At 40.1% G+C, this 21910-nt stretch overlaps 1 long non-coding RNA gene across 2 annotated transcripts; it reads left to right on the top strand.

Annotated features, from left to right (window-relative positions):
* Positions 1–2068: 2068 nt before the first annotated feature.
* LOC135545747 (uncharacterized) lies at positions 2069–21487 on the top strand. 2 transcript variants are annotated; one of them, XR_010456505.1, is made up of 5 exons: positions 2069–2289; positions 2740–3072; positions 16777–16872; positions 20517–20630; positions 20759–21487. It is a non-coding gene; the product is annotated as an uncharacterized LOC135545747 (long non-coding RNA). The 2 variants fall into 2 exon arrangements; XR_010456506.1 differs by lacking the exon at positions 16777–16872.
* Positions 21488–21910: the final 423 nt, after the last annotated feature.

The raw sequence follows: 21910 nt of genomic DNA, 5'->3' as shown, positions 1-21910 counted from the left end.
GCGAAGATTGGGGAGAAACTGCCCAAATACAGGTGTGCCAAGCTTGTAGCATCATACCCAAGAAGACTCTCGGCTGTAATCACGGCCAAAGGTGTCACAGGGTCTGAATACTTTCCGAAGGAAGAATAGAAGATTAGATACATGGGGAATGTTCCATTGTAAAACTGATATATGATTAGATACATGCGGAATGTTCCACTGTAAAACTGATATATGATTAGATACATGGGGAATGTTCCACTGTATGAAAACATGGGGAATATACTGATATATGTTCCACTGTAAACTGATATATGATTAGATACATGGGAAATGTTCCACGGTAAAACTGATATGTGATTAGATGCATGGGGAATGTTCCACTGTAAAACTGCTATATGATTAGATACATGGGGAATGTTCCACTGTAAAACTGATATATGATTAGATACATGGGGAATGTTCCACTGTAAAAACGATATACTGTATGTTCCACTGTAAAACTGATATATGATTAGATACATGGGGAATGTTCCACTGTAAAACTGATATATGATTAGATACATGGGGAATGTTCCATTGTAAAACTGATATATGATTAGATACATGGGGAATGTTCCATTGTAAAACTGATATATGATTAGATACATGGGGAATGTTCCACTGTAAAACTGATATATGATTAGATACATGGGAATGTTCCACTGTAAAACTGATATATGATTAGATACATGGGGAATGTTCCACTGTAAAACTGATATATGATTAGATACATGGGGAATGTTCCACTGTAAACCTGATATATGATTAGACACATGGGAATGTTCCACTGTAAAACTGATATATGATTAGATACATGGGGAATGTTCCACTGTAAAACTGATATGTGATTAGATGCATGGGGAATGTTCCATTGTAAAACTGATATGTGATTAGATACATGGGGAATGTTCCACTGTAAAACCGATATATGATTAGATACATGGGGAATGTTCCACTGTAAAACTGATATATGATTAGACACATGGGGAATGTTCCACTGTAAAACTGATATATGATTAGATACATGGGGAATGTTCCACTGTAAAACTGAATATATGATTAGATACATGGGGAATGTTCCACTGTAAAACTGAATATATGATTAGATACATGGGGAATGTTCCACTGTAAAACTGAATATATGATTAGATACATGGGGAATGTTCCACTGTAAAACTGATATATGATTAGATACATGGGGAATGTTCCACTGTAAAACTGATATATGTTGATTATGTGATTAGAGACATGGGGAATGTTCCACTGTAAAACTGATATGTGATTAGAGATGGGGAATCCACTGTGATTATGATTAGATACATGGGGAATGTTCCACTGTAAAACTGATATATGATTAGATACATGGGGAATGTTCCACTGTAAAACTGAATATATGATTCGATACATGGGGAATGTTCCATTGTAAAACTGAATATATGATTAGATGCATGGGGAATGTTCCACTGTAAAACTGATATATGTTCCACTGTAAAACTGATATGTGATTAGATACATGGGGAATGTTCCACTGTAAAACTGATATGTGATTAGATACATGGGGAATGTTCCACTGTAAAACTGATATATGTTCCACTGTAAAACTGATATGTGATTAGAGACATGGGGAATGTTCCACTGTAAAACTGATATATGATTAGATACTTGGGGAATGTTCCACTGTAAAACTGATATGTGATTAGATACTTGGGGAATGTTCCATTGTAAAACTGATATGTGATTAGATACACGGGGAATGTTCCACTGTAAAACTGATATGTGATTAGATACACAGGGAATGATCTTGAGGTCAATAATCAAGAAAGAGAGGAGGCAAACATTTATTTATTTACAATATTTATTGTTAATAAAAAAATCATTATTTATGGATTCAAGCAAAATGTCCTAGTTATGTAGATACACTAACAGATTGAGTCTCCCCTATTGCGTATTTGAATATGATAATATTTCCTCTGGATTTAAATAACAACCTTGTGTTTCCGCACCCTTTTGTCAGAGAAAGGGGGGCTAGCTAATGTAAGAACTGCTGGATAAGAACTGTTAATTCTAGAACGAGGAAGACAACACATCAAGAGAGGTTTCAGTTGCAGATTTTTCTCAGTTTGACTTGCATAGCCAGACTTGTGGACAAAAGTAAAGGAGACATCTTTTTGGGGCTCATTTGAAGTCAGTTAATTGAATTAGGGAGTGAAGAGAGAGACATGGAGGCTGTTTTTGGATTGTTGGTGATGATTGCAGGAGTGTCTCATGGTAAGTTATGTCTTTATTTGTGTCAGCTCATTATGCAAGAGCCTACTATTTTCAGACTGTGAAGACTATGGCTATATGGCGACAGGAGGGAAGTAGAGAGTTATGGAGAGGTTTTTCATTCCAACCATATCTGAGTATAACTGTTGATTGCTTGTGTGTCCTTATCATTGCAACAGCATAATTGGTGTCTGGAAAATATATTGATAAAAGATATGTATATTCCTGCCAAACCTGAGACGGCTCCATCTGATTGTTCCTTTCGATACTGTTTTCTGCTGTATCCCACTCATTGTATAAGTCATCTTTGAAGTTACTGGCAACTCAGTGTCAGACAATTAAATTACAAAAAAACACTCCAGTTCAGTCATAGATGACAGTAACATATTTTCACTGTATCCACTTATACCAGTTGTGTCAGAATTGTGACACAATGTTCAACTTTGTCCTCAGGCATGTTGACCTCCTCCTGTGATGCTAGAGAGGATGGATGTCAGTGTTATGGAGCTCTGGGAGGAACTGTCTATCTCCAGCTGACTGATACCACAGTATCTGAACTCACATTTAAAAAAGATCCCACTGGTGTAACTACAGAGATACTCCGAATGAGAAGAAACAAAATGATCATCGCTGACTCCATTAAAGCTAGATCAGAGTTCTTCATGAACAACAAGACATTTAGGATGACTAACACAGAAAGGACGGATTCTGATGAATACCTATTAGAAACATTTCATTCTAATGGAAGTTCATTGGCCACCAGAAGACTACACCTGTTCATTGAAGGTAAATAGCTAACCCTCTTTAAAAAATATAGCTACATGACTGTATAGGGATACTTAAAAGTTGGGGCAATCCTTGTCTGGCAGGGAAACTTTTCTTTTTTAATCGTTTTCATTATTTGAGCCAAAAAAATACATTTAGGGAAATTTAAAGGTAAAATATTTGCAATATTATTCATTTCCATGTTGGGCTCTGTGCCAGGAAATGCCCTTGTCTCGAGCAAAGGTCCACAATTTCAAACTCCCCCAAAAAGTGTTTAAAATTCTAAAAACTTGCGAAAATGTATAATAACTGTTAAAGGAGCTCATGTAGTTTCCTGCAATTGCCCTTTCTGACTTGAAATAATATTTCTCTCAAAACTGTGATTCCTTAAAAAAATGTGTCCAGAGTTTTGGTCAACTTCGTCATATTTCTCTAAAATCCTAAATGAATCGGAAATGATCGGGGTCAGCTATACCATGACAACGCCTTCATCTCCTGATTAACTGCAGTGCAACAAGACAGTGCATGGTCCTGAAAGTCCTCTACTTTTGATCCATTTAAACAAACAATGTTGAAGTCCCCATGGTCACAGCGGATATACAGCAAGTGCAGGTGATTTGCAAGCGATTCTATTGTTTCATGTCACAGCAATACATCATATCTGTTAGCAAACAATTGAATTTTATTTAAACAATGTGTTCATATGAAGCATAAGTGGTTGCTTTCCCTTTGTATTGTTTTTGGTAAATTTGTATTGAGTCAGGCAGCTCCAAAATGCAGCTGTTTCAGCCTCACTCTGTGCTTTCTGTGGTGGAGGGGCAGACAGAGAGCATGATTGGCTCAGGGTGCTGTTACTCATGGGGACCCTACTTCATTGCAGCAACAGCGGGGAGAGCTAGCCAGCAAAACATCCATTTTTGTAAGGGTTCTATTTATGAAGGCTGAGGGTATATCTGGGTCTGTTAATCCAGTTCTATTTATTTTTGTACATGAATCCACATGTAAGGAGATGAATAACTCATTTACCAATGTTGTATGGAAAAACAAACATCACCACCTTAAAAGAAAGTGTTCTCTGTGACTAGGGTAGAAGGAGGTTTTCAGTTACTGGATTTTGAGGATATGAATAATGCCTTTAAGATTAAGTGGTTGAAAAAAAAGGCATAACATCTCCAGAGACTTTGTACTTTTTTATTCCTCATAACATTTTTAAGAAAATTGTGAGTTTACAATTCTTGTTGTCTTGTAATTACAACATACTGTCTATATTTTTCTATCAGCAAGCCCTTATGGCATGGACATTATGTTTTGTGCATGACTTTTCACCACTTAAAGCTATCCTGTGAAATAATGGTAATATCACTATTAAAACAAAATTATTTTTATGCAAAATTGGACAGAGAAAAACAGAATCTTTGTAGGTGACATGTTTAATAGTGGTGGCCAAATGTTAAGTTATGAAGTAATTCACACTGGAACCACCTGGCCTTTCAGCCTATCAGCACCCCCTAGAGAACGTTGGGGGAATCTACTTTAGCCTATGCTTCAGATGCATATCAACAATGCTTGATAAATAAATACTTGATAAATATATTGTAAAGGAAACCTCTTGAAACTAGGGGGCACTATTTTTATTTTTGGAAAAATAACGTTCCCAAAGTAAACTGCCTATATCTCAGGACCAGATGCTAGAATGTGCAGATAATTGACAGCTTAGGATAGAAAACACTCTAAAGTTTCCAAAACTGTCAAAATATTGTCTGTTTGTATAACAGAACTGATATTGCAGGCGAAACCCTGAGGAAAATCCAATCAGGAAGTGCCTCTTATTTTGAAACCGTTGTGTTCCTATGCACCCCTATTGGCCATTGAAAGGGATATCAACCATATTCCTTTTTCTACGTATTCCCTAATGAGTCTACAGCATTTTGACGTAGTTTCACGCCTTTATGTTGAAGAATGAGCCAGCTGAGGGCTCTCAGAGTGATTCTTGCTTATTAAAAGACAGAGGTAGTCATTTTTCCTCTCGCTCCTACTGAAAAGCCAATTGTCCAGGTTGATATATTATTGAATAGATATTTGAAAAACACCTTGAGGTTTGATTATAAAAAACGTTTGCCTTGTTTCTGTCGATATTATGGATATAATTTGGATTTTTTTTCGGCGTTGTCGTGACCGCTATTTCTGGTGGATTTCTCAACATAACGTGACCAACAAACAAAGGTATTTTGGGTATAAAAGTAATCTTTATGGAACAAAAGGAACATTTGCTGTCTAACTGGGAGTCTCGTCAGTGAAAACATCCGAAGATCATCAAAGGTAAACGGTTAATTTGATTGCTTTTCTGATTTTTGTGACCAAGCTTCCTGCTGCCAGCTGGACACAATGCTATGCTAGGCTATCGATAAACTTACACAAACGCTTGTCTTGCTTTGGCTGTAAAGCATCATTTCAAAATCTGAGATGACAGGGTGATTAGCAAAAGGCTAAGCTGTGTTTCACTATATTACACTTGTGATTTCATGAATATGAATATTTTCTAGTAATATTTTTTGACCGTTGCGCTATGCTAATTAGTGGAGTTGATGACAATTCTCCCAGATCCTGGGATGGGTAGTTCCAAGAGGTTACATGAATAGACATTCATGGGAATATATCAATAAAAAAATAACAACAATAGTTATTTGTTTAGCCAGAGTCAAGGATCTGTTTTGAACAATTCTACAAAGTCCTAGAAAATACATCGGCATATAGCCTGTTTTAGTTTCCTTTACATTAAAACATAATTGTAGTCCATTTGACCAACTTTATTTGTAGATTGGATTAGTAATAGTTATAGTAATAAAGTCCAGTTACAGGTTACTTTGACAAAGAAATGAAAAAGAGGATAATAATAATAACTGGTGAAATGATTTGCTGTATTCCTAAACAAAATCACCCGTGGATAAACAATTGTCAATGATTAATTGCACAAAGAAATATTGGTTAGTGTCATAGAAACTGCTCAATATACTCTTTCAGATGCAATATAGCAATCAAAATATTTTCCCTGCATATCCCTGCATCTGTCAATTACAAGATGTGCCAATCTCTTCATGTACAATTTGACAACTGATAGGCCTAATTTTGTCACTCATCAGATTATTGTCAATTGAACCTATAACTCGTATTATATGTGAAATTAGTTTCGGTATGGTTTAGATGTAGCTTCGATGTGCAGGCATCGTTTGTGTCCCGCTCATCAATGTGGACAGAGTCAATGATATGTTTAGCATTATTCGAAAGGCCTCCTGCAACATGTAGCATTTTTTGGTTCCCTTAAAATATGTTTGATTAGTAATAGAGCTACAGTAAATAAAACAGTCCCAAAACAGGTTATTTTAACAAAGTAAAAAGGTATGCGGTCAAATTTTTAACATGACAGGACAAAAAGACACAAACCAACAGACATTCCACAAATACACACGCATCCTTCCACCTACTCCCCTCCACAGGACCTTGAGTACATACAGTGTCACAGTAGTGATTTTAAGCTGTCAAGAGTTGTATTCCAAATGTCAATATTGTCTGATTTTGCATCATGCAGTTGAGAGATCGACAGTTCAAGTTGAGCTTTTTCTATGAATGAGGAAATTGCTGACGTGGCAGACTGTGTGGGGCTTGTCATCATAAGGCAACCATTCTCTTGACACTGATAAATAGATACAGCACAAGCTCATCATTACACTATTGTTGTTCGAAATTAAATCAACCTCTTCACCCTCCTTATCATTCAGTTAGGCCTAATTTAAGTACAATTGTGAAGTAAGGTGCACAATTATTGCCCATTCGTCGTTAATTCAGTGAAGAGAGAGACACATTAGCACCTGTCCTACAGCATATTGTCTCGGCTGTAGGTAGGAACAAGTGTTGGGAAAAGGCTATAAATACTTTTCTGTTTGTGATTTAAAAATTATGACAAATGAGCTTAGCTTTTGTTTTGCAGCTTTTTGGGGAGGCTGATTTTTTAAATTTACCTTTAAATAACTAGGCAAGTCAGTTAAGAACAAATTCTTATTTTGAATGATGGCTTAGGAACAGTGGGTGAACTGCCTGTTCAGGGGCAGAACGACAGATTTGTACCTTGTTAGCTTGGGGGTTTGAACTTGCAACCTTCCGGTTACTAGTCCAATGCTCTAACCACTAGGCTACCCTGCCACCCCGATGATGTTAGTGGCCATTGGCCTATGGGGTTCTAGTGTTCAGAGTCAAAGCCTGCCCTAGTTACACACAAAGAATATTGTTCTGTGGTTAGTGCTATTCCCTCAGGTATCTCCCAGCTAATGAACAGTCCAATTTTCAAGGTATACTTAGAATAGAACCCAGTCTATGTATTAATGGTATTCATATCAAAGTCCCAAGTGTACAAATAAACACATGAAATAATACTTTTTATAGCAAAAGAACAAGGAAACAGGGAAATCCTTTTGTAATTAAACAACTATCAGACCTTCAATGGTGAAAGGCTTGGCTTTGTCCCTTTACGTGTTGCATTTCTATAAGATACAATAGGTGCACCTAAAGATTCTGCACAATATATACCACTCCAACACAATGGTGTCAAGGTTTACATACATTGATGTCAAATTTACTTTCTGCAGTGATGGACCTGAAATGCTGACACATTTGTTTTCCAGTTGTTACACTATTAGAGTTAGGTGGAGTACATACTGAGTATTTTTTTTCATCAACCCCCTGCTTTATAGTGTTTTGATAGACATTGTTTTTAATTGAGCCTCTGAAATAATGACAAAAGCTTGTCTACAGTCCAATTTTATAACAAATATTTTCTGAATAAGTGTCGTTAGCTAGATTTCAATCCAAGTGTTGACAGATTTTCACGTGAATATTCTAAAATGTGTGACATTTTTCCACCAGTGGTGTTTCCACAAAACTGACTTGTTGCGGATAAAAATCAGTGCTTGATGACATAGTGCACACACAATTTACTTTTTGCTTAAGTTTTCATGTACCGAATAAAAATCTAAATTTCAATCTGTTTCCATTGCATTTTAAACTCACCAATAGTTTCGTCACAAAAACTGTTGCGTTAAATAGCAAATGTGCCTATTCTGGTCTTGGCACTCTAGCCAACAGCTGGCACATACGGTGCGTGTATCTGGATAAGAGCTAGTATGTTTTTATTTGTCAAATGGCAGCTAAGCATTTAATCATGTCACTGTCCACTTTTACCACTATGTGAAGTTCATCATCATTTATTTAATCAATAGCCTAATAGACTGTATGGTTTCCCAAGTAGTGGGAGGACCACACGGCCATCCATTAAACTACTACTGTATATGTACTATTCTATCTTACGTATTCTACAGATATACTAAATATTCTGGCCATAATGCCTATACATCCCAACGCGCACGCACGCACGCATGCACACACACACACACACACACGCACGCACGCACGCACGCACGCACGCACACACACACACACACACACACACACACACACACACACACACACACACACACACACACACACACACACACACACACACACACACACACACACACACACACACAGTGCGTTTGGAAAGTATTCAGACCCCTTGACTTTTTCCACATTTTGTTATGTTACAGCCTTATTATAAAATGGATTTAATTATTATTTTTCCTCATCAATCTACACACAATGCCGCATAATGACAAAGCAAAAACAGGTTTTAAGAAAATTAAATGTATTAAAAATAAAACACTGAAATATCACATTTACATTAGTGTTCAGACCCTTTACTCAGTACTCAGTACTCAGCGATTACAGCTTCAAGTGTTCTTGGGTATGACGCTACAAGCTTGGCACACCTGTATTTGTGGAGTTTCTCACATTCTTCTCTGCAGATCCTCTCAAGCTCTGTCAGGTTGGATGGGGAGCGTCACTGCACAGCTATTTTCAGATCTCTCCAGAGATGTTCGATTGGGTTCAAGTCTGGCCTCTGGCCGGGCCACTCAAGGACATTCAGAGACTTGTCCCGAAAATGGGTTGTATGTATTTTCTTTATAACAGCAATGAACCGGCTCTGTTCGTTGAGCTTTCAACTATGCACTGTTCAGTGGATAGTTGATTCTCCATTTTTTCAAATCTTATAATAAAGTGTTGTTTGAAAGAATATGCAGTCTCTCTTCTTTGTCTTGGCTCTGTACCTAGGTTCATTGTCCTGTTGGAAGGTGAACCTTCGCTCCAGTCTGAGGTCTTGAGCACTCTGGAGAAGGTTTTCATCAAGCATCTCTCTGTACTTAGCTCTGTTCATTTTTCTCAGATTCTTTCTCAGAGTCTTTCAGAGTCTCCCAGTCCCTGCTGCTGAAAAACACACATAAAGCATGATGCTGCCTCCGCTATGCTTCACCATAGCATTGGTGCCAGGTTTCCTCCAGATGTGACGCTTGGCATTCAGGCCAAAGAGTTCAATCTTGGTTTCATCAGCAGAGAATATTGTTTCTCATGGTCTGAGAGTCATTTAGGTGCCTTTTGGCAAACTAAGGAGTGGCCTCCGTCTGGCCACTCTACCATAAAGGCCTGATTGGTGGAGTGCTGCAGAGAAGGTAGTCCTTCGGGAAGATTCTACCATCTCCACAGATGAACTCCGGAGCTCTGCAGAGTGACCATCAGCTTCTAGGTCACCTCCCTGAGCAAGGTCCTTCTCCCCTAATTGCTCAGTTTGGCCAGGCAGCCAGCTCTAGGAAGAGTCTTGGTGGTTACAAACTTCTTCCAGTTAATAAGAATGATGGAGTACACTGTGTTCTTGGGGACCCTTCAATGCTGCAGATATAAATCCGACACAATCCTGTCTCAGAGTTCTACGGACAATTCCTTCGACCTCCTGGCTTGGTATTTGCTCTGACATGCACTGTCAACCACTGAACACCACTGAAAATGGCACCAATAGATAGGGCAGCCGTGCTATTAGCCCCGAGGCAACTTTGCAGTATTTTGTTTTTTATGTGCTATTTTTTATATTATTAGGCCAGAATTTGTTTCATGTTATTAAATACAGCCGGGAAAAACTTTTGAAGATGAGAGTGGCAGTAACTCACCAGCATTACCAGCATTACGACCAGGAATTCGCCTTTCCCGAATTTGATCCTTTGTTCATACCACACAGGGTAATTGAACTGATTCCAGAGGTTCATCCAAAACACTGCCGGCGGAGAAGAGATTTTCGGAGTGTACTTCTAGTCCAACTCAGGAGGTGCAGACACCACCCACCGCTTCTGAGTATATTACTCGCTAATGTTCAGTCGCTGGATAATAAAGTTGACGAGCTCAAGGCGAGGATTTCCTTCCAGAGAGACATCAGGGATTGTAACATACTCTGTTTCACAGAAACATGTCTCTCTCGGGATATACTGTCTGTACAGCCAGTTGGGTTCTCAGTTCATCGCTCAGACAGGAATACATATCTCTCCAGGGAGAAGAAGGGCAGGGGTGTATGTTTCATGATTAATTACTCATGGTGTGTTTGTGATAACACACAGGAACTCAAGTCCTTTTGTTCACCAGACCTAGTATACCTCACAATCAAATTCCGACTGATTGCGCTGCTAAAACACTCGACACTGCTACTCCAACTTCCAGGATGCCTACATGGCCTTCCCCCGGAATCCCTTCGTCAAATCTGATCACGACCACATTTTGCTCCTCTCTTCCTATTGGCAGAAACTCAAACAAGAAGTACCCGTGCTAAGAACTATTCAAAGCTGGTGTTACCAATCAGAATCCTCGCTACAAGATGGTTTTGATCAAGCGGACTGGGATATGTTCCGGGTAGCCTCTGAGAATAACATTGACGAATACAATGATACAGTGACTGAGTTTATCAGGAAGTGTATAGGTACAACATCTCCTATACACTTCCTGATAAACTCAGCAAACTACCTGCCCTCCACGACACCCACAGCACCCGATGTCACAGAAAGGCCAAAAAGATCATGAAGGACAATAACCACCCGAGCCACTGCCTGTCACCCTGCTGTCATCCAGAAGGCGAAGTCAGTACAGGTGCATCAAAGATGCGACTGATGGACTGAAAAACAGTTTCTATCTCAAGGCCATCAGACTGTTAAATAGTCATCACTAGCCCATTAGAGGCTGCTGCCATATATACACTTGAAGTCCCTGGCCACTTTAATAATGGAACACTAGTCACTTTAATAATGTCTAGATATTTTAATCTCATATATTTATACTGTATTCTATTCCATTCTACTATATCTTAGTCCATGCTGCTCTGATATTTCTTGTCCAAATTTGTATATATTCTTAATTCCATTCCTTGATTTTAGATGTGTGTGTATTGTTGTGCAATTGAAAGATATTACTTGTTAGATATTACTGCACCTTTGGAGCTAGAAACACATGCATTTCGCTAAACCCGCAATAAAATCTGCTAAACACATGTATATGACCAATACAATTTGATTTGATTTGAACTGTGGAACCTTATATAGGTGTGTGCCTTTCCAAATAATTTCCAAACAATTGAATTTACCACAGGTGGACTCCAATCAAGTTGTAAAAACACATCAAGGATGATCAATGTGTATATAAACAATTCCAAGATGACGTAGCATTGAATACGTGTTTTGTTCGTCCTCTCGTGTACTTTGGTATTTTTCGTATTTTTTGTATATATTTCAATAGTTTTTTTCTCAATCTCTTTTCGATTTTTAATTTTATTATACCTTCTGGTAACCTGCCTCACCCAATATGATACGGAATCACTATTATTTTTAACTTTAGAACACATTCCAGAACCTCCAGAAGCTAACCAGCTAATTAGCTACAAGCTATTTAGTCATTGTTAGCCACTGCTAGCGGCTTTTACCATCTGCACAGATACCAGCCCTGTTCTAAGCTTGGACTCGCCAATCTACTAGTATCAGACTTTCTCTCCACAACAACGCCGGATTCCTGCCGTAATCCCTGGGCCACTACTTCTAATATTCACAGCTAGCTTGCACCCTCCATGGCACCCAGTACCGAAGCTATCCCTGAGGCCCACCTCCCGGCCTACTCAGCTGTTCACCCGAACACCACTCATACACGGCTAGAGCCCAATACTCCACCGGATCTTTGCTGTAAACTCTGGACCTTGGCACCGGATCACTGCTGCTACCGATTGGCTATAGTGGCTGACGCCGCTGCCACGAAGCAAGCACCAGTTAGCCGTGAGCCAGACACATCTCCCGGCTAGCAAACAAAATACTACAATACCTCTTTCGCCATCTGGCTTGGATTCTCTGTCGACACGGCGCCCCGCCGCACCACCACGTCTGGTCTGCCGACGAATACTCCATCCGCTGTGCCTTCAACCGGCCTCCGTCTGAGCAGACCCCCCTAACACCCCCGGGCTACTAACTTTAAACGCTGTATCGCCCGCGTGCTAACGTAGTGGCGGTTTCCCTACCATCTACTGCTGACCCCTCGGACACTATGATCACTTGGCTGCATAGCTGATTACTTTATGCCTCGCTGTATGTCTCTCTCAAATATCAATATGCCTTGTACACTGTTGTTCAGGTTAGTTATCATTGTTTTAGTTTACAATAGATCCCCTAGTTCCACTCCTCATACCTCTGATACCCCCTTTGTCCCACCTCCCACACATGCGGTGACCTCACCCATTATAACCAGCATGTCCAGAGATACAACCTCTCTTATCATCACCCAGTGCCTGGGCTTACCTCCGCTGTACCCGCACACCACCATACCCCTGTCTGCACATTATGCCCTGAATATATTCTACCACGCCCATAAATCTGCTCCTTTTATTCCTTGTCCCCAACGCTCTAGGCGACCAGTTTTAATAGCCTTTAGCCGCACCCTCATCCTACTGCTCCTCTGTTCCTCGGGCGATGTGGACTGGTAAACCCAGGCCCTGCATGTCCCCAGGCACCCTCATTTGTTGACTTCTGTGATTGAAAAAGCCTTGGTTTCATGCATGTCAACATCAGAAGCCTCCTCCCTAAGTTTGTTTTACTCACTGCTTTAGCACACTCTGCCAACCCTGATGTCCTTGCAGTGTCTGAATCCTGGCTTAGGAAGGCCACCAAAAATTCTGAGAATTCCATACCCAACTATAACATTTTCTGTCAAGATAGAACTGCCAAAGGGGGAGGAGTTGCAATCTACTGCAGAGATAGCCTGCAAAGTTCTGTCATACTTTCCATGTCTATGCCCAAACAGTTCGAACTTCTAATTTTAAAAATGAATCTCTCCAGAAATAAGTCTCTCACTGTTGCCGCCTGCTACCGACCCCCCTCAGCTCCTAGCTGTGCCCTGGACACCACCTCTGAATTGATCGCCCCCCATCTAGCTTCAGAGTTTGTTCTGTTAGGCGACCTAAACTGGGATATGCTTAACACCCCGGCAGTCCTACAATCTAAGCTAGATGCCCTCAATCTCACACAAATCATCAAGGACCCCACCAGGTACAACCCTAAATCTGTAAACATGGGCACCCTAATAGACATTATCCTGACCAACTTGCCCTCCAAATATACCTCTGCTGTCTTCAATCAGGATCTCCACGATCACTGCCTCATGCACTGAGGCTAGGTAACATGGTCACCCCCGATAAATCCATGATAATCGAAAACTTCAACAAGTATTTCTCAACGGCTGGCCATGCCTTCCTCCAGGCTACTCCAACCTCGGCCAACAGTCCCCCCCCCCCGCAGCTACTCGCCCAAGCCTCCCCAGCTTCTCCTTTACCCAAATCCAGATAGCAGATGTTCTGAAAGAGCTGCAAAACCTGGACCCATACAAATCAGCTGGGCTTGACAATCTGGACCCTCTATTTCGGAAACTGTCCGCCGCCATCGCAACCCCTATTACCAGCCTGTTCAACCTCTCCTTCATATCATCTGAGATCCCCAAGGATTGGCGAGCTGCCGCTCATCCGCCTCTTCAAAGGGGGAGACACCCTGGACCCAAACTGTTACAGACCTATATCCATCCTGCCCTGCCTATCTAAGGTCTTCGAAAGCCAAGTCAACAAATAGATCACTGACCATCTCGAATTCCACCATACCTTCTCCGCTGTGCAATCCGGTTTTCGAGGCGGTCACGGGTGCACCTCAGCCACGCTCAAGGTACTAAACGATATCATAACTGCCATCGATAAAAGACAGTACTGTGCAGCCGTCTTCATCGACCTGGCCAAGGATTTCGATTCTGTCAATCACCATATTCATATCGGCAGACTCAGCAGCCTCGGTTTTTCTAATAACTGCCTTGCCTGGTTCACCAACTACTTTGCAGACAGAGTTCAGTGTGTCAAATCGGAGAGCATGTTGTCCGGTCCTCTAGCAGTCTCTATGGGGATACCACAGGGTTCAATTCTCGGGCCGACTCTTTTCTCTGTATATATCAATGATGTTGCTCTTGCTGAGGGCGATTCCCTGATCCACCTCTACGCAGACGACACCATTCTGTATACTTGTGGCCCTTCCTTGGACACTGTGCTATCTAACCTCCAAACGAGCTTCAATGCCATACAACACTCCTTCCGTGGCCTCCAACTGCTCTTAAACACTAGTAAAACCAAATGCATGCTTTTCAACCGTTCGCTGCCTGCATCCGCACGCCCGACTAGCATCACCACCCTGGATGGTTCCAACCTAGAATATGTGGACATCTATAAGTACCTAGGTGTCTGGCTAGACTGCAAACTCTCCTGCCAGACTCATATCAAACATTTCCAATCCAAAATCAAATCTAGAGTTGGCTTTCTATTTCGCAACAGCCTCCTTCACTCACGCCACTAGCTTCCAATACTCTACTCAGCAACCTGGATGCAGTTTATCACAGTGCCATCCGTTTTGTTACTAAAGCACCTTATACCACCCACCACTGAGACCTGTATGTTCTAGTCGGCGGGCCCTCGCTACATATTCGTCGCCAGACCCACTGGCTCCAGGTCATCTACAAGTCAATGCTTTGTAAAGCTCCGCATTATCTCAGTTCACTGGTCAATGGCAACACCCACTCGTAGCATGCGCTCCAGCAGTTGTATCTCACTGATCATCCCTAAAGCCAAAACCTAATTTAGCCGCCTTTCCTTCCAGTTCTCTGCTGCCTGTGACTGGAACGAATTGCAAAAATCGCTGAAGTTGGAGACTTTTATTTCCCTCACCAACTTCAAACATCTGCTGTCTGAGCAGCTAACCGATCGCTGCAGCTGTACATAGTCCGTCGGTATATAGCCCACCTAATTTACCTACCTCACCCCCATACTGTTTTTATTTTATTTACCTTTCTGCTCTTTTGCACACATGTATCTCTCCCTGCACATGTTCATCTGATCATTTATCACTCCAGTGTTAATCTGCTAAATTGTAATTATTCACTCCTATGGCCTATTTATTGCCTACCTCCTCATGCCTTTTGCACACAATATATATATATTAAAAAAAATCTCTACTATGTTATTGACTTGTTAATTGTTTACTCCATGTGTAACTCTGTGTTGTCTGTTCACACTGATATGCTTTATCTTGGCCAGGTCGCAGTTGCAAATGAGAACTTTTCTCAACTAGCCTACCTGGTTAAATAAAGGTGAAATAAAATAAAAAATATATACAAGTGTATACAGTGCCTTGCGAAAGTATATTTTTCAGTTTTTGATTTGTTAAAAAAGTTTGAAATAACCAATAAATGTCGTTCCACTTCATGATTGTGTCCCACTTGTTGTTGATTCTTCACAAAAAAAATACAGTTTTATATCTTTATGTTTGAAGCCTGAAATGTGGCAAAAGGTTGCAAAGTTCAAGGGGGCCGAATACTTTCGCAAGGCACTGTATATATATATATATATACTTATAGATGAAGCGAGGGAATAACTTTAGAGTTAAAAAAAAAGTTGCATATTGTTAACCTACATCGCAGCCACTACCAGCTAGCCTACTCCAGCAGTACTGTACCATTTCAATCATTTTAGTCTATAAGATTCTTGCTACGTAGCTTAACTTTCTGAACATTCGAGACGTGTAGTCCACGTCATTCCAATCTCCTTTGCATTAGCGTAGCCTCTTCTGTACCCTGTCAACTATGGGACCATGGATCACCACAGATAACACTGCTACTCCTACTGCTCTCTCTTCTGTCCGCCCACGTGTTCTCGCACACCCCGAGAGCTTTGACAGGCACACAGACACAATTAGTGTCACAATATTGCAGGCAGATTGCTAGCTAGTTTACTCTATAAAAGTATGCTCAACTACCGTGGTCTTCCGTGCAATAAGAGCTAAAGATATGGGAAGTAGCCATAAACTGATCATAACCAAAATGTTATAACGTTTGTGTGTGACTCTAAACTCAATTCTGGGATTGGTTATTAGTATATTCAATGTGTAGCCAATGTGTACTGGTTTCAATGCATATGAGTTTTGTTAATTGAGTGTGCCCCACCAATATTTTAATGTAAAAGTTGCCACTGCATGGTCATAACCATATCCTGTCAAGTCCATCTCCCTTATATATTAAGATAGAATATGTAATGGTTCTGGTTTGGTTTAGTTTAGCAGATACATTATCAAAACATTACACATGATTATTATCATCATCAACATCATCATCATCATCATTATCATCAATAGACCTAGGAGAAGCAGCATGGGATTCACCACTTTTCAACACAGGTTTGTGACTGTTTATTTTGCCTACCTACAGGGCTCATATATATAAACTGTACCTTATCCACCGGGACAAAGATATCAGGGTGGGTGAATGACATCAATGACCAATGCCACTGTCAACTAACCGCTGGTGCTACCGGTAAGTCTGATAATAATTTTAACAGATTTGATTAATCTGCTGATTAGTTGTCCCTCACAGATGAAATTGGGGAGGGGACAGTGGACCGGTCTCAGTCCGTCCATTACATGATGACCAAACTGACTCCAATGGTGCCCATATTGATTTTGTCTATGCTCACCAGACACGCAGGTTAAAATACCAAAACCAACTGTGAACTCAACCAACTATACTGAACAAAAATATGAATGCAACATGTAAAGTGTTAGTCCCATGTTTCATGAGCTGAACTAAAATATCCCAGAAATGTTCCATTTTCACAAAAAGCGTATTTCTCTCAAATGTTGTGAACAAATTTGTTAACATCCCTGTTAGTAAGCATTTCTCCTTTGCCAAGGTTATCCATACATGTGACAGGTGTGGCATATCAACAAGCTGATTAAACGGCATGATAATTACACAGGTGCACCTTGTGCTTGGTACAATAAAAGGCCACTCTAAAATGTGCAGCTTTGTCACACAATACAATGCCACAGATGCCCTAAGTTTTGAGGGTGTGCAATTGGCATTCTGACCAGAGCTGTTGCCAGAGAATTGAATGTTAATTTCCCTACCATAAGCTGCCTCCAATGTCATTTTAGAGAATTTGGCAGTACTTCCAACCAGCAACACAACCACAGACCATGTGTTTGGCGTCGTATGGGCGAATAGTTTGCTGATGGCAATGTTGTGAACAGAGTGCTCGATGATGGCGGCGGGGTTATGGTAAGGGCAGGCATAAGCTATGGACAATGAGCACATTTGCATTTTATTGATGACAATTGGAATGCATATAGAAACCATGACAAGATCCCGAGGTTCATTGTCATGCCATTCAACCGCCGCTATCACCTGACGTTGCAGCATGATAATGCACGGCCCCATGTTGCAAGGATCTGTACACAATTCTTGGAAGCCTAAATGTCCCAGTTCATCCATGGCCTGCATACTTATCAGACATGTCACCCATTAAGCATGTTTGGGATGCTCTCGATTCATGTGTACGACAGCGTGTTCTAGTTCCTGCCAATATCCAGCAACTTAGCACAGCCATTGAAGAGGAGTGGGACAACCTTTCACAGGCCACAATCAACAGCCTGATCAACTCTATGTGAAGGAGATGTGTCGTGCTGCATGAGGTGGTCACACCCGATACTGACTGGTTTTCTGATCCATGCCCCTACAGATGCACATCTGTATTCCCAGTCATGTGAAATCTATAGTTTCGGTCCAAATGAATTTGTTTCAGTTGACTGATTTCCTCATATGAACTGTAACTCAGTAAAATCTTTGAAATTGTTGCATTTACATTCTTGTTCAGTGTAAATTAATTTTGGGAGAGGTCGAAACAAATATGAAACATTGGCAGATGAACATTGAGTTGTTATTTTACCTGAAATCCATATGGTTCTTTTTTAGCTGGGTCTTTGTAGAATGTTGACCCATTTTGAGACACACAAAGTTGTGTGTTCTCTACTCTGACAAATAATCCACAGATAAAGGGGGAAACCTACAGTAGTTATTTTTTTGTTCGTTTTCTTTGATTAATCTCTCGTCATTCATTCTTCTTCTTCTCTGGATTGTACTGTATATGGCGGTTGGCAACCAACTTTAAGGTGCATTACCGCCACCAGATGAACTGGAGTGCATGAGTTGGAACCGGTTCAGGGAACAGAACCGAAAACCACAAAATAACAATATTTTAAAAGGAACAGAACCAGAACCGAGAACACAAGTGATCTATATGGTTCCAGAACAGAACTGTTATTTTAAAAGCATGAGAAAATTGTTTTTCCAGTCCCACAAAAAACACAGCAAACCCTCACTTTGTCACTCAGAAACTTATTCCAGTGTCTGCCTGCCTGCCAGTTGAATATCTTGGCCAGTGTGTGCTTGTGTATACGCTTCCTGCCCCTCCCCTCCCTCCGAAGCATAGTCTACTCTAGCTACTGATGTTACGAGCTTCGTTCAGAAGTTAGGGAGAGAGATTTTTAATTAGAGAAGAATTGATTCACTTTTTCAATGTTAAGGATACTATAGTTATCACGTTTCATATTGGATTTATTAACTACAAAAAAGTAAGATGTAGTTGTATTTTAATTCTGGTGCCACCCTGCACACACGAGCTTGTTAGCTAGCTAACTTAGCAAGCTCTGGTCTAGATCTCAAACTCTAGGTGGCATTATGTGTACTTTAATGGAACTGAGAGTTATGATCAAGGCCTAGCTTTAGTCCAATGTTAGTTAAGCCAACTCTGAAGTTAAAAGACAATCAAAGTTCCTTCATAGAAGCCGCTCCTCCAAAGGTATACTTCTGAGGTCCTAATTCAGATAATGCATGTCATAACAACAAAATGCCCAACGCTTCATTCTCAGGGCTCTCATCATCCACAAAATTTCAGTCGCATCTCACACTCTACACTACACTTGTCTGTCCAATGAATGTATATGGCTTGCCCGCTTCATAGCAAGCTGCTCTATCCATTGGTGAAGTAATTTAATGTTGAGCAAAATGTTTAAAAATATTATTTCAGAGGTTTATAAAGGAACAGAGAGGAAAAATATAAACCGTTACTGTTTTTAGGTTCGAACCGGTTCAGAACTAAACTTTTTTTGGGTCGGAACAGCTGAAAGGAACTAAAAAAAATAATGGTACTGTTCTGAATTAAACTCTCTCTGTGTTTCATAATTTCCCTTAAATTCACAAGAAGCTGAAAGTATCTCACCAGAGTAAGCATCCACGCAAGCGTAACAATGCCCCTCTGTCTCTGTATGTGTCGGCCATCTATCTGATGCTGTCTGGTGAAACAGAGTGTGACAGTGTTGCCGCCCATTGTATTGAAAGCAAGGGAAGCCAGAGAGTATTTGGCCCCCCTTAGTAAAAAAAGTATAAAATAATAGCCAATCAGCGTTTGAGCTAAACTGAAACATTAGCTTGATTGACCATGCTGTATGCTTTGTGGACTTCACCAGACAGCTATTGCTGTCCGGTTTGTGATGAAACTAATGTGTTGTTGAATTTATTCTGCCACTGTGTCTTCTTATATATCATGGTAGCAAGGCATATGAAATAACAGGTTATAGAGCAAACACCAATTATCACAACACAAAGGTTGTAATAGGGCTTTTTTCCAGCTTGGCTTCCCCAGTGGTTTTACCCACGCACCACTACTGGGGACTTGCAGCGTGTCAAGTGTCTAAAATAGAACCAGGTTAGAACCAAGTTCTATTTTAACATCTGGCTATGCAGACGCCGTTGACGCACACGAGCAGATAAAATGATTTTATAACATGTACTGTATGTTTATTTTTCAATGCTCTTGCCCTCAACGCGTCTTGCCATAGAGATCCAGCATTTACAAATATATACCAATTTGCCCAAGGTGGGAGCTATAGTATTGAAATTAAATTTGTGATTCACACCTAGAGAGGAGGAGGTGAAGCGAGAGGGATAACTGGACCCAAAATCTGTCTTCTCCAGCAGGTGGCGATTTTTCTTTGGTGCATTACATGGAGTATAGGGTGTGGATTTGCTAAGAGACGGAATAATTTGTGGGGGATGACATGTTTACTGTTGCCTTCTTAATTTACGTGTTATTCTGTCTCTCTTTTCCACAGGACCTGGGTTCAATGTGTTTGTTTATTTCCAATTTGCTGAAGTCTTTATTCTGCTGGCAATCTGTCTGGGATCATACTGTTTCTACAAGAAGAAGACTTGTCCTCAAGAGCAAGGTCAGTAACCATATATTGAACCTTTCAATTAAGGCCTAGCTTTGAAAAAAAATGTGTCTAATTTTATTCTGCTTAATTCTCTCTCTCTCTCTCTCTCTCTCTCTCTCTCTCTCTCTCGGAATATGAAGTCTCTCAGGTGGGACTCAGAGGAGGTTGTTGATGTCCTAAGAGTTGCTATGGGGATCAACCAGGCTTTGAGATTACCTTATGAAATAATGACTAATGGTGATATAATAATGCTTATCACTCTTTTAATCTTGAAACTCAAAGCACAGTAATGTATTAAAAGCAAAGAAATACCATTCTATTGTTTTGACATTTATTTTCTTATTTTCATTATGTTCCTTCAGACCTGCCCTTAACAAAATGAATAGTGAATGATCTATGTGATGGTGTTTATTTAATCGATTTTAACTCTTGAATTGAAGTGTTTTAGTGCTGTTGCTGTTGCTTTTGTTCATACTGTTACATTTAAAAATATCATTTTTTTCATATTCTAATGTTACCTTCTTAAGCACAAACAAATAATTATTTTACCAATAGCATACATCACATGTATTTATTAGACTTTTAGAATGTTGACATCTGAAAGACTCATCATTGGCTTGCAGGGGATCCCTCTAGGCTTTTCTAGTGTTAAGTATCATTTAAAATGTTATAGGAGTGTATATTAAGGTGTATTGATTGCATAAATTTTTTTGATGCTTGTGGTATACAGTAACAGAAATGTTCCAGAGTTGAAAGGCTTTTTAATTGGGGAACTGTAAGACATATTTTCATTGTTATTTCATTGTTATCATGTTTGATGTATTGGTGTGATTTTAATGCATAAAAGTAAAACCAAAAAACTTTTAAAACATTGGAAATCTTGTCACGGTCGTCATGGGAAGTCAACCAAAGCACAGTGTGGTGAGCGTACATTTTATTTTTTATTTGAATAATGTCGCCAACAAAACAATAAACAATACAAAACGACCGTGAAGCTTAACAGGGCATTAGTGTCAGTAACAAAAATAACTACCCACAATCAAAGAAGGGAAAAATGCCTACATAAGTATGATTCCCAATCAGAGACAACGATAGACAGCTGTCCCTGATTGAGAACCATACCCGGCCAGAACATAGAAACAAAGAAACATAGAATGCCCACCCCACATCACACCCTGACCTAACCAAATAGAGAAATAAAACGGCTCGCTAAGGTCAGGGCGTGACAAATCTACTACTTTTGAAACATGCTGGACCTAATTTCTCATTATCAATTATTTTTGAAATATTCT

Source organism: Oncorhynchus masou, chromosome 9, assembly GCF_036934945.1.
Source record: "Oncorhynchus masou masou isolate Uvic2021 chromosome 9, UVic_Omas_1.1, whole genome shotgun sequence".
Lineage (NCBI taxonomy): Eukaryota > Metazoa > Chordata > Actinopteri > Salmoniformes > Salmonidae > Oncorhynchus > Oncorhynchus masou.
This window is presented reverse-complemented; position numbering and strand designations above follow the sequence as displayed.